At 37.4% G+C, this 13,822-nt stretch overlaps 1 protein-coding gene across 1 annotated transcript in view; it reads left to right on the forward strand.

The window, feature by feature from the left end:
* The first annotated feature begins 3,069 nt into the window (after positions 1–3,069).
* The window catches only part of LOC145681656 (uncharacterized), a 202,247-nt gene continuing 191,494 nt past the window's right edge, over positions 3,070–13,822 (forward strand). Inside the window, exon 1 of the mRNA XM_081753280.1 lies at positions 3,070–3,198. The gene's annotated coding sequence lies outside the window, so the exon portion shown is untranslated. The remainder of the gene's footprint in view (positions 3,199–13,822) is intronic.

Consider the following 13,822-nt stretch of genomic DNA (forward strand, 5'->3'; position numbering starts at 1 on the left):
ATGTTTTAACGACGGATAAAATAGGTGAGAGACAATGTTTAGCAGAAAGGGTCCAGCTAATATTTCTAAGAAATGTTGAATTTTCGGTAGTTTCTATTTACATTAGTTTAGTTTAGGCTGGTTCAGGTTAGTTATGGTTATGTTACGTTAGATTATATTAGTATATGGTTCCAGCTAATTTTCAAAAAGTGACAGAATTTCGCATACTTCTATTAATTTAAGGTTAGTTTAAGTTAGTTAATTTCATTAGGTTAGATTTGGTTAGGTCTAAGTACTTGCATCTTCCATTTCTCCTGTAAATTTTTTATGTTTTGCCTACTTTTGGACCCCTTCTGCGAAACATTTACCTAAGTGAATGCATATGAAAGATGACCGGTGATACTATTTTCCACCACCGGTTTATTTCTGTATAGTTTACAGAAGCTATAGTTTATGTTTACAAGTGGAGCGCTACCACCACGATACCATGACAATTGCTATTCAAACTCGTATCATTGCCGAAACCCACTCGTTTTCACTACATTAACTGACACGCCAGCTTACTTCGCTCGCACCCCCTGACTGACGCTTTGGCCCCGGCTTCGCACTGCCCTGACTGTTAGATAGCATTCGTAGTTTCCAGCGGCCACCTAGCACAACTTGGTTTGCGTTTTTTACACTATAGTTTTTATGCTATATATCTGGACCCCGTATTTGTACGCAAATCGTAAAAGAATTGTAGTTTATCATCAATTGCTTGTGATGGTTCTCTTGAGGGATTTTATTTATGCTATGTGAATAATTTTCATGTCGGTTAACGTAAATCATTTAGGAAACAGTGATAAATTATAATTTTTCAACAATTATTTCGAGTGGTACACCTAAAGTTAACCTGTACGATCAGACGATTCCTCATCAGTTGTGTTTTCACTTGTTTTGTTTTCACTTTCTCTCACCTGATGTCGCTTAAATCGAAATCTTACGAATTTTCTTTCCGAAATAGAGCGTGCTCTAAACAAGAGAAATCTCATAGGATCGTTCAGAACACAGGAAATGACATGAGATCTGATGCCATACACGTTGAGATTTTGACTCTAGGACAAATCGTAAGAGATTTCCTAGGATCTATCCTATAGTGTATAGTGGGCCTTAGAGTCCGTGGAAAATGTACGTTTACCCAAAAATGACCTCAACTACATTTTGCAGATATACTCTGCAGGTGAAAACGACTATTTTATGTACCGTTGTTTCATTTTTACCGTACAATAAATGGTGTGCGCAAAATGGGTTTTGCGAATTTTAATCTTTTCACTGTGTTTATATTAACATAATAATTCAGCATATTGAGAAATATATACAAATTTACACTTGCTCTGAAACAATATCTCCTTAAACTACACATTTTTAAAATTAAATTATTCTGTTAAGAGAAAATCAGTTCTTTAGGTGCCTGGAATTTCATTCTATATCTGAAGATATAAATCTTTTAAGGTTAGGAGAGAAGAAGAAGAAAAAATTTTTCAGCTTGTCTGTCGCACTGGATACAATTAGTTTTTAATTTGCTACGTGCAGCTGAAATAATCATTTTGTAATTACTTTTCTCAGAATTACGTATGTGAAGGGATTAACCTTAGGATTAAATTATAATTTTTGGTGATACTTGTTTTAGGAACTCTCATTTTGAAGAGGTAATTGCCTAATCTGATATTCAGGTTTTTAATGATAATGGCGTTATATGTTATGTGCCGGTGTAGTACCTCTCGAATAGAAAGAAGTATACTTTCTGCTTTATTTTTATGTACATATGTTGTTCATTTAATATTGCTGGTTACCAAGATGGCAAATTATATGTAAGTAAATTTAATTTAAGAATCTTGCGAAATAAATTTGACAGATGGACGACATGTTGATTGTTTACGTTCTAGTGGGTGTGTGCGCTGGCGCATGTAGCGCAAGTTGTATTTCTCGAGTGTGGCGAAACACTTAAACTGGTAAGTAGTTTGTTGTTTCATGCCGATAATTATAAAGCATTGATTACTCTTCGTTGAATTTTTAAATATTAAATGGTTGTGCGTTATGAAGTATGAGATCATTTTTTCATTAAAGTTATTTTAAAATTGTAATTGCATTCAGTACTTGGAGTGGCCTTGTATGGAGGCCCGTATCCAGATGGGGTCTAGGGGAGCCGGGCCCCCTAAATGTTTGCTGCCCCCCCCCCTAAAATTTTCACGGTAGGCTTGCAAATGAACTATAATATGGTGATGAACTGTAATATAATTGGATCGGGCCCTTAACTTCACCCGGGCCCCCTATATATTTGGGCTGGCTACGGGCCTGTTTGTATGTGTATGCGGCCACTAATTGAACATATCATTGTATTAGGCGTTTATTCCGAAGTTGGTCGTCTGCTAGTTTTTGGCTGAAAGCGTAAAAATTGGTTCCTTTCTGTACCAAAGTTAAATATTTAATGCACATAGTATTGCGGAGCGAGCGTTAGCGACTGAAGGCGGATTAGAGCTCCGCAGGGCACGTTGTTTCCTGTCTTTATTAGAGCTAAATGGGAAGTGAGACCTGTGTTCTAGATCCTTGCCTTCATGTTGGTTATGTTACTGTTACATTGAAAAGTATAACTTTCTCCACGTTTTTATAGTTATTTGCTTACCGAATTTTGTACAATTTATTTTTAGATTTATTAAGCCTTACCTTTTACTTACTTTAAATAGATTTTTCCGATTATCAACAGCCGTGTTTACAAAACAAATGCTTATTAGCCTACATTCCCATTATTCTACCATGAAGTAACTTTGTGCGTAGTAGTTATGGCCGCTTGCCAAATAGTTTCAGTTTTAGAACCGTTTATATAAGAAAATAGTAAAAAAACTTTCGGTCTTCTTAAAGAACATAAACAAGGATATTATTCATTTCTTGCCGGTGAATTTTCAAAATTTTACTAGTAACGAACTACCAACTTTGGAACTTAACCCGTAAGTGTGTTAAGCAGAAGAGAACATTCCAAAACTATTTAGTGTTACGAGTAGGCGTGGTAAAGCGAGAAGGAAAATGTCAGTTGGAATCTTATGAGTATTTCAGTTTGTGACGGGTGCGAAATCAGTGACTATAGGCTGGTTGAAATAACAGTTGACAGAGAAGGAAGTGGAACTCTCACATTATTACAAAATCATGGAGTGCTACAACTAGGGAAATTGTGCAAATCTTGTGGTAAGGAAGCTTTAGTTAATATAAGCAGTAGTAGCAGGAACGGGTTAGATGTCCCATGTGGGTGGCTTGAGTTCTGTTCTCGCCATAATTATTAAGTAGTAGTAGTAATAGTTGCAGTAGTAGTAGTAGCAGTAGCATCAGTAATAGTAGTAGCAGCAGTAGTAGTTAGTAGTAGTAGTAGCAGTAGTAGTAGTAGTAGTAGCAATAGTAGTGATAGTTCCAATAGCAGTAGTAGTAGAAGGAACAGGTTAGAAGCTCCGCAAGGGTTGGTTGGGTTCTGTTATCGACATAAATAGTAGTAGTAGCAATATATACTAGCTGTAGTAGTAGTTAGGAGTAGTAGTAGTGAGTGGTGCTATCCAGCGGGTTCGCACCGGTTCGCGAGAACCGCTTTTTGAAATATTTCGAGGCAGACAGAAATTTGAATACGAATTCCGGAATTTCGTTCGGAATATTGGGACATGTGAGTGAAATGAATGTGATATTTATATAATACGTATTAAGTGTGCTACCTATTTCTTTTTGTATGATTTCGATATCTTCATCAGTTCTGGAGATGTGTGTCATCGAAACAATGTGTACTAAATATAGGTCTTTTCATCGATATCTCGATCGATTGCTTGTCATGACCCATACTGTTATTCCTCAGAACATGGCCCTTTTCTGGTGGGACACCCTATATACACGAGGTACTTTCCAAAGGTAAGGGCCTTTTGATGATTACAAAAAGCAGAGGCTCATGCGGAACGGAATTTATTGCCAGAAATAGGTGCCTGCGGAGCTTTTCCACATAATCACCATCCCGTTTCAAACACTTTTAGTAACGGTGCACCATCTTCCTCAGACTACAAGTTTTCCGCCGGGGCGTAGAACCAGTTAACAACAGCAGTCTTAAGATCCTCATCGTCTTCCAACCATTGTCCACCAAGCCGCCGTTTCAAATGCAAGAAGAAGTAATCGTTGGGGGCAAGGTCGGAACTGTATGAGGGGTAGTCCAAAAGGTCCTAACGGAAATATTGAATCATCTTCTCGACATCAGCAGTGGTATGAGAGCGCGCGTTGTCGTGAACGAGGATGATTCCGGTCAGTTTCCTGTGGCGTTGATTTCGAATCGCACGTCACAGTTTGAGGAGCGTGTTGCAATACACATCAGCTGTAACTGTTATCCCACGTTCCAAGAAATCAATCAACACAATGGTAGTCAATAGTTTGCGACTCGAGAGCGGCGATTGCTTAAACTTTTTTGGTTTGGGGGAACTTGAATGGCACCACTGCATGGACTGTTGTTTGGATCCGCCGTTGGTGTACAAGATCCACTCTCATTACAAATCACAATGTGGAAAAACAAATCATTTCCCTGTTTTCAATAGCGATCCAAAAACTGTCCTGCACTGCACATTCGTTGCTCTCTGTGTTGGTCCGTTGGCATTTTTGGCACCACATTGCACTCAACGTCTGATATCCAAGCGTTTCTGTGACAATCCTGTAGATGGGGGTTCGTGCAACGTTGGGAAAGTCATGAGCCAGAACACTGATCATCAATTGACAATCACTTCGCAGTTTTCGGTTCACTTGCCCCACGAGGTCATCCGTCTGAACGCTGGACCTGCCACTCCCGTCTTCATCGTGCACGTTGGTGTGACCATTTTGAAACTCGCGACACCATTTGTGAACTATTCCTGCACTTATTACAGTACGTTCATACACTACGCACAAATTCCTGATAGATATCAGCAGCAGAAGTTTCTTTTGCAAACAAAAATCGTATCACACCGAGCATTTCACAACTAGCGGGAGAAACGATCTGCCTTCCACGGTTGCTAAACTCCTATTTACCCAAGGCAATCAATGCTGCAGTGGTTTCGTCAATAGTCCGTCGTTGGCTTTGCATCCGTGAAATTGTGTTACGGGCTACCCCATTTCACTGTATGTTGAAGGCCTTACTTCTGGAATAACCTTGTATATGAGAGACAGAGAACAGGTTGTTAATAAATTAGAATAGCATCACTGATAGTAGTAGTAGCAGTATAATCATGTATACATGGTAATTCCATGTAATCGTGCTATTTGTATTTTGGTTCCTTATTTTGTGGGAGAGGGTAACTTTGTACATTCTTGATTGCCAACATTCATAACAAAGTGCCGATAATACATTTACCACAACGAAGTGCGATCTCCACACATGCTACAATAGCCACACCACCGTTGTAAAGTATTACTGCTACACAATTATTTTGGCAATTCTCTTAGCTATTTAGTTCAAATAGTAATAATTATATTGTTGGTCTTGATATCTATAAAGTAATATTGATGTTATTTTTGAATAGTATAATACAAGAACACGAACCAACTTAAACACAAATCCAGTTTTAGTAATAAAATCTTTTAATTTACAATACAAATTATTGTATAAGCTATAAACGTCCTATACCATTTCATGAGTATACTTATATTCATGAAATATGAAATTCTCTTCGCTGGAAATGTATTCTTTCTGTTTTAGATAGTGTTTTTCTTAAAGGAAAGTGTTCAGTTAATGCGTGGAGATTTACTTTAGGAAGACTGAGTACAAATTTACCGTGAGCACATACTAACAAAAAAATCATAAAGTACGAATTGGTTTAAAACACAAACCAACTTGTACTAGGTGCAACCTTAAATGCACGAATGCTATCTAACAGGGTGAGGGCAGTAGCATAACGAGGGGTGCGTCCGTATGAAAACGGCGTGTCAGCGTTAATAAACGTACGCATAAAGGAAGATTTTGAAAAAAATAATATGGCATAAAAAGAAATGCCTTGTATGCGCCTCATGCTTGCGACGCCGCTTCTATGGTTATGCAGGATCAGTGTGTGCACTGCGCTCACATAACACTTTACTTCAAGATGGTTTGCATATGTAGTATTACGTGTTGAAAGGTACAAACTTTTTATTTCACTTTTTATAATATATACTTTTTATTTCATATTTCTACCTTATTATACATGTGAGAAATAGCTTGAATTGCTGATATTTTATGCTTTCCAATGTCTGGTAATTGAAACTTCTGCTTGAATTTTCTCTGATATTTAGGTACCACATCACAGAGTTTGTTCATTTCGTTACACATTTTTTCGAGCAGTATCATCGTTGCCAGTGTGTTACTTGAAAACGGTAACTGGAATAAGTGGGACAGTTTTTGCACACATTTCGCTCATTATGGATCCCAATTTACAACACTGCTTATTGTACCTTCATTGTTTAACAACACATTCTTATTTGTTCACAAATACAGGATTTCTATATAGTTTTCTTGTATGTTCATGTTTTGAAATCAAAATTCATATTTATTCCTTAAATTTTACAAAATTGTTCACCCATAATGGGTGAATACTGAAATAAAATAAAATAATATAGCCTACATTATCTCAAAAAAATATATATATATATTCGCTGAGTCTATAAACTACAAACACTGAATATTGCAAGAAATCCGGAAAGTTCCTCATAAAACAACTTACGTATATCTACTCAAATGGCAATGATTTCGAATGGCATCTCTTTGTGCTTGTCGGATTAGTTCCTATTTTCCAGATTCAACATTCCTTTGTGAGCTACATAGATCGGTCAAACACCATGTAATACAAGCTCCTTTTAGTATACATCTAGAATTTAATATTTTTTGTACTATTCCGTGAAAAATAAGTACTACCCATAATTAGGGGTCAATGGCTCTAGCTGCGAGCTAACAAGATAAAAGCATCATTTGTATGATGACTAGAAATAACTGTTTTGGTTCGTTTCCTTTATATGATTTGTATTCTTGTGGATTGTGGACAACGAGATTAAATGAAACAGTCTAAGGCATCCCTATCCCCTATCTTATCAACTATGAAGAGCTTACTACGGATATCTATAGCGATAAATCAGTAGAACGTTTAAAGCAGGGATTCTCATTGGTTAATTACTGGCATAACCATATGCGGTACTCTTCTGAGGATGCTACTGAATTTTTACTTTTATTTCTTTATTAGATATTTTATTTTTTTCAAAATAGTGTGATACGAATTCTGTTCCCTCTAGCTAATGTGGATTTTTTTCTTAGTTTTTGGTTTCTAGTTAACTGAGTCCTAATTATCATTTCCTTTCCGTTTTTTGGCAATAGAGTGTACTCGTTTTAGTCAATTAGATGCGACAGGAACCAGAGTGAGCGCGGTAGTAGCGTAACAGAAAGAATCACTGCACCTATAAACTGACACGCTGTGAAAACCTAGAATAAACATATGAAAATGCAGCGTTGTGCTAGTTTAACTTTAAAAGCCTGTTATCTTTATACTTTTCTATCGCCAAGTGTGATTAGTTAGTATTCTTAATGAAAAGCACAGGACTATTACTGGATGGGATATTTTACTGTCTTTATACACTTCAAGTAATATTTTCAAGCTCAGCGGTAGGCATAACTTCCCATATGTATACACAAATGTAATTAAAGCTGAATCTTTGGTGTACACAAAAGTAAAGACTCATACGCCCAAAGGCTCACTATCATATTCCCCTGCTCATTTCACTAATTTTGAACAGTAATTACTAACAGAAGCTTAGAATACAGAGCTTTAATCACCTATTTTAACCCAAATTTGAATGTGCAACTGCCTAGGAAGTTCTGTGTTTCCATTAGGGGTTGGGTTCGATCTGAAGGCCAACTTTACTAATCATTGTATGGCATTGGAGTTTAAATCGCAGGATACTGTGTTGCAGCTGGGCCACGTGTATTACCTCCTGCTCTTATTTATAGGCTTTCCAGGGCTGTTTCTGATAATTGAACTAGTGTTTTGGAAGAACGTTTGCCAGAAGTCATGAAATGGAGGAATGAAGCACATGAGCACCCAGTAAGACAGGATGGAATGGTACCCCAAATCATTGGTGGGAGTCTTGGTAACTGTAATATCCGTGGTGTTTTACTCCATCTGGGGCGGACATGCACCTATTTTGTCCAGCTATTTTGTGATTTTAGTATTTGTGTTATCCTTTGTTCAAGTTTTTGAAAATATATAAAAAGTACTTTGAAAACATGAGCAAAAAGTGTTAAGAGCACAAAAGATGAAAAGCTGCTCGTTTTCTTCTTTTGTGGGCTGGTGGAGTCTTTTTGTTGCAAGTGTTGTTTTTGTAGTTTTTCGACAGGATGTACCTTTTAATTGTAATCTTCTTTTTCCGGTTTTCTTGTAGTCCCATTCTCCTTGATTGCGTCGGATCTACGTTGATTCTATGGCGAGGGCTCACTTATGGAATAAACAGGGTGAGGGAATACAAGTTACGATCGCAAGCGGCCGATGTGAGATGTGAAATTGCAGCGTTCACATAGGTTTTCTCTTAATAATATTTATTTATTTCCAACCATTTATAGGTACTAAAAATATAAACTCGTGTCCAGGATACCCCTCTTGCAAAAAGTCCAAACTAAGCAACAATTAGACATACTCTCAGTTCAGATAGTGTGGAATGGATAATATCAAGATACTTGTAGTTCGATATCTTGTAATTAGAGATAAAGATGCTGATAGCGCAATGCTGAAATCGTCCGTATGCTATTAAGAACTTGTCGCTTTTCCTCATTAATTCTTTATGGGTGGTAACGGTCAATGAGAAGCAAGTAGCTAAGGTATTTACATTGACTAGCACTGGAGCATTGACTATCACTGTTGGTAGAACTCCATCGTGTACTGAACATTTCTTGTGGTATGATGTCATGTTGGGACTTTCTAAATGCCACCGAGGAGATTAAAATCAAGTTGGTTGACCAACATGTTTTGTGGAATTAGCTCACATCGAAAGTAAGAAGTGTGATAAACATGTTTCTAATCAGTCACTATTCAGTTTGCCTGCACTTTCTGGCTACGTCAAGGCTGGTTATTATAGACTTAAAGTTCGTCCCAGTCAATTGCGCTGTTTCAAATTTTAACACTTTGAGCACAGCAGACAAAAATCTACACATGTTCGTAAGACACTTACAGTTTCTTGCAAATGTGACGTGGTGGTAGATGAAGTAATGGACACTGAGAGGACGGTACTTGGCCCATGCGGAAGTGTTTGCCTCAGACGTTATTGTCTTTAATTATGGCTTTTCTTCAGCGGAATCTCAATGGCTTTAGTAGTCACCTTGACGAATTGATACAATTTCTCTTAGAACACTCATCAATCCTTGTCAGTTTGCAGGAAATTTAATTCAGGCATACCAGATCTCTTATTTCTGGTTATGCTGTGTATAGAAGTTATAAGCATGGTGCTTGTCGCACTACTGGCGATGTGGACATATGTGTCTCAGATTGTCTTCATTCTCGACAGATTCACATATTTTCCGTAACGCAACGTTTTGGGTACGAGTTTTCTTCCCTTGCGCCACTTAACAATTGTCCCTTAACATTCCTCAATCTGGAGTCTACTAACGCCGATCTGCTCTAGCTTTATCAGCTTGAATTGCCAGTCTTGCTTGTTGAAGATCTTAATACCTATTACGAACTCTGAGGCTCTCTCCGCACGGACGATCCTGGACGTCAAGTAAATTATCTTCTTAAGGAGAGTGGGATGCTTGTTCTCAATGGCGGCAGTCCGACTCATTTCTCCACTAGCCATGGCACATATTACTGTGTCGATCCTGCGATATACAGTGCTGGCCTATAGATCTCTGACATGGAGAGTGTATCCTTCTTTTCGTGGCAGTGGTCAGTTTCCGGTATTCGTCAAATATCTCCCTATTTCTCCCCAGTTTCCTCTCAAAAATGAAATCTTTGAGTTTTACGTCCCACGGCTATGCCGGTTAGGCTAAAGGAGACGGTAATGATGAGTAATGAATGAAATGGTGGAATGAAGAAAGTGGGAGGAAACAGGAGAACCCCGAGAAAACCCACGCACACGGTGTTTGTCCACCACAAAGTTCACTTGGCGGGGGCTGTGATCGAACCCGGGACCCCAAGCACCAGAGGTGAACGCTCTACCACTGAGCCACCGCGGCCCCAGTTTCCTCTCAAATGCTTCAATATGAATAGTGCTGTCAGGCTTTAACTTTCGTTCGCCCAGTGAGTTCCATTACCACCATGATCTTCCTGTAGCTCTGTAGTAGAGGCTTTCGAGGAGACTCTTCTCAGTGCTGCTTGTGGTTCCATTCTAGAATGCGTCTGCAACTGTCTCCGTCGACCAGTTACTTGGTAATCTATGAGAATTCGTTAGGCTATCATGAATCGTCGCTGGGTTCCTGGCATTTGGTACTTTTAATCTTCATCCAACTGACAAAAAATCTTTAGCAATTTCGTATTGTACGTGCTCGAGTTCAACAGATTTTAAAGCTCTTGAAGTGCGAAAGCTAAAAAAAATATGTTTAGAAACCTAGTTGTCGAACGCCCGTGTTTATAGTGTGGCGTCGGGTTTGCTTTGATACTGGTAATAATTATTCTCTTTGTGTACTTGCTATATCTGTGAACTGTATCTTACAAAATAATCCTTCAGAGACAGCTGACACTTTCGGGAACCACTTTAGTAGTACGCCCCCTCTTCGCCCGAATGTGCCACAGTGACATCATAGGTATAAGGTCAATGTCCTTTGCCCGGGGTCAATGACCTAGGGGTACTTAGGACCACCCCCTCTAGATTTTGGCAGGGTACCTTCGCTCACCCCCTAAATTTTTGAAGGGGTTCATAGGACCACCCCCTAAAATTTGGAAATTACTAAATCTAAAAATTTGGTATGGTAGCCTAGGACCATAGTATGTACCTCTATTAGTATTGGGGTCTATCTCGTTCCCTTTCATGGGTAAAATATTGCCAAAAAGTCAAATTTCGGGGGTTCTGACCTAATTTATTCCTTTTGATGAGATCTTGTTACCCTATATGGTTATATGAGCATATACAGGGGTCAATTCGATATTATCAGACATGGGAATGTTGATGCACCTCTTTAAAATTTTGAGAGGGGTACCTTGGCCCACCCATTAAATTTTGGAAATTGTCCAATTTAAACATTTGGTATAATAGTATAGGACTATAATATAGATTAACATAATTTTGGGTGGGCCACCTCATTCCCTTTTAGGGGTGCAAAATGCCACCTTGTACCAATTACGTACCAACTGCACCTTGTATGTAAGCAATACCTTGTACCACGTGTTTTGTTTTTGCCCCATTTTATGCCCTCTGATGGTCAGGTATAGGGGTCTATTTCCTATCATAAGACATAGGTACTTTGTGCACCCCTTTAAAATTTTGGGAGACGTACATTGGCCCACTCCTTCAATTTTGGAAATTTACCAATTTCAGCATTCGGTATTATAGCACAGGACCTTAATATGTATCATGATAAATTTGGGTGGTCCACCTCGTTCCTTTATGGGTAAAAAGTTGAAAAAACATAAACATAAGCAATATGTTGTACCACGTGTTTGGTTTTTGGTCCAATTTATCCCCTTTGATGAGATCCTATTACTTTATATGGTTATATGATCATGAATAGGGGTCAATTTTCTAGCATAAGACGTGGGTACATTCATTCGCCACTTTAAAAAATTCGAAGGGGTACCTTGGCTCAACCCCTCAATTTCAGAAATTGTTTAATATGAGCATTTGGTATCATAGTACAGAACCTCAATATGTACCACTATAAATTTGAATGGTCCACGCCGTTCTTTTCATTGGTAAGGAACTACACAAAATCAAATTTCAGAGGTTATTGACCTATTTTATTCCTTTTGTATGAGGTCTTATTTCCTTATGTGATATTGTGGGCATGTACATGGGTTTATTCTATTTCTTAAGATATAGACACATCGATGGTTTCATCTTGAAATTTTGGTAGGGGTACATTGGCCCACCCTTAAATTTTGGGAATGGTCCAATTTAAAACTTTGATATAATAATATAGGATTCTAATATGTGTCGCTAGTTATAAATATCGTTGATCCATCTCGTTCCCTTTCACGAATTAGTACGACCATGTGTTCGGCTATTGATCCATTTTTTCTCTTTAAGGAGGGCTTTATTAATTTATATGAACACATGAATATGTTTACGGGTCTATTTTCTTTTATAAGGCATGAGTACATCCATGCTCTTATTTTAAAATTTGGTAGATGTACCTTAGTTCACCCCTTAAAGTTTAGAAATTGCCAAATTTTGCATAAAAGTACCGGGCCTTAACAAATACCATTATAAATTTCGTTCTCTTTCATTGGTAAAAAATTGTAAAAAAAATGTAAATGAACCCTTTGATAAGGATAAATGTGTACAGAGATTCATTTCCTTTATACTTTGATGATCACTTTTTAAAATCTGTTGGGTACATAATACCATTCTCTAAAGTTGGGAATTACCAAACAAGGAAATTCTGTAAACGTTCTCTAGAACCCTTTGGAAAATGTTGGTGTCCCTCTTATGGCTAAATATTGAAATTTCGAAGGTAATTGACCTATTTTATCTTCTTTGATACGGCTTTATCATTGAATGAGTAAAGGATTTATTACTTTTTTCATAAGACACAGGTGTATTTGTGTACCAATTTTAAATTTTAGGAGGGGAACATTTCTTATTGTTATATCAATAATTGGTAGTTGTTCTTAAAATTGGGTGGTATCCCATTCTTTGGGTAAATCATTGTCAAATATTAGTATGATTACGTGGTCAGTTATTGACCTATGATGGGATTGGGAGTCCAGGACATTGGTACATTGAAACTTTGTAGGATAATTTGAGAATTGTCAAAATGAAATTATGTCAATAATTTTGATTATTCCCACATATGGACCAAATATAAACGTAAGCAATACGATGCACCAAGTGATTGACCTTGACGAGGTAGTGTACAGGGTTGTTGTGGTACTTCTTAAGTTTGACTACACACTTCTAGAAAGCAGTTGGTTCTCTTAAGGTAAACAATTGACGGATATTATTGACCTTATTGAACATATAATGATAAGGTTAATTATAAGACTTAGATATATCTTGAGAGGTACGTAGGACTATTCTTTAAATTGGGGAATTGTGATAAACAGAATTTTAACATAAGGCTCGAAATTTGAAATAATGCTTTGAACTTTAGTCACAGCTCATAGTCTAAGATCATTGGTGGTGGTTGACTTGACCTTGAGCTTTTGAAGTCTGATAGCTAACCTTTTGAATCTTATGACTATGGTCTAAAGGCAATACATGCTATAACACTGAAATTTAATAACAAGGTGATGTAATCTGACACTGGCAAAGTTATTGTTGATGCAATTTGATTCGATGATCACTATCTATCGTGCAATCTGATTGGTTTATCATTATCTTTCCCACAATCTGATTGATTGAGCACTTTAAAATCTTTGCTTCAACAGTTTTAAGTTTTGTTTAACATTAATCGATTACTGTTTAAAAATATTGGTTTGTCCATTTTCGTTCAACATTTTGCACTCACTTATAAAAATGATCAAAGCCGTTTATTTGTTAATCGAATAGTTAAAACCGGATAAAGTTTGCCGGTTAACCGTGAAACGTAAAATGATTTGGTTGAAAAGTTTGTTTTGAGAATATTGTTTGAAAATTACTTTGAAAATTCTTTTCGTTTGAAAATTTTTGTTTGTTAACTTTGTTCGTTTCAAAATTTCAAAAAATTTGGGAACGA

The sequence above is a fragment of the Thermobia domestica genome, chromosome 3 (assembly GCF_964235325.1).
Source record: "Thermobia domestica chromosome 3, izTheDome1.hap1.1, whole genome shotgun sequence".
Classification (NCBI taxonomy): domain Eukaryota; kingdom Metazoa; phylum Arthropoda; class Insecta; order Zygentoma; family Lepismatidae; genus Thermobia; species Thermobia domestica.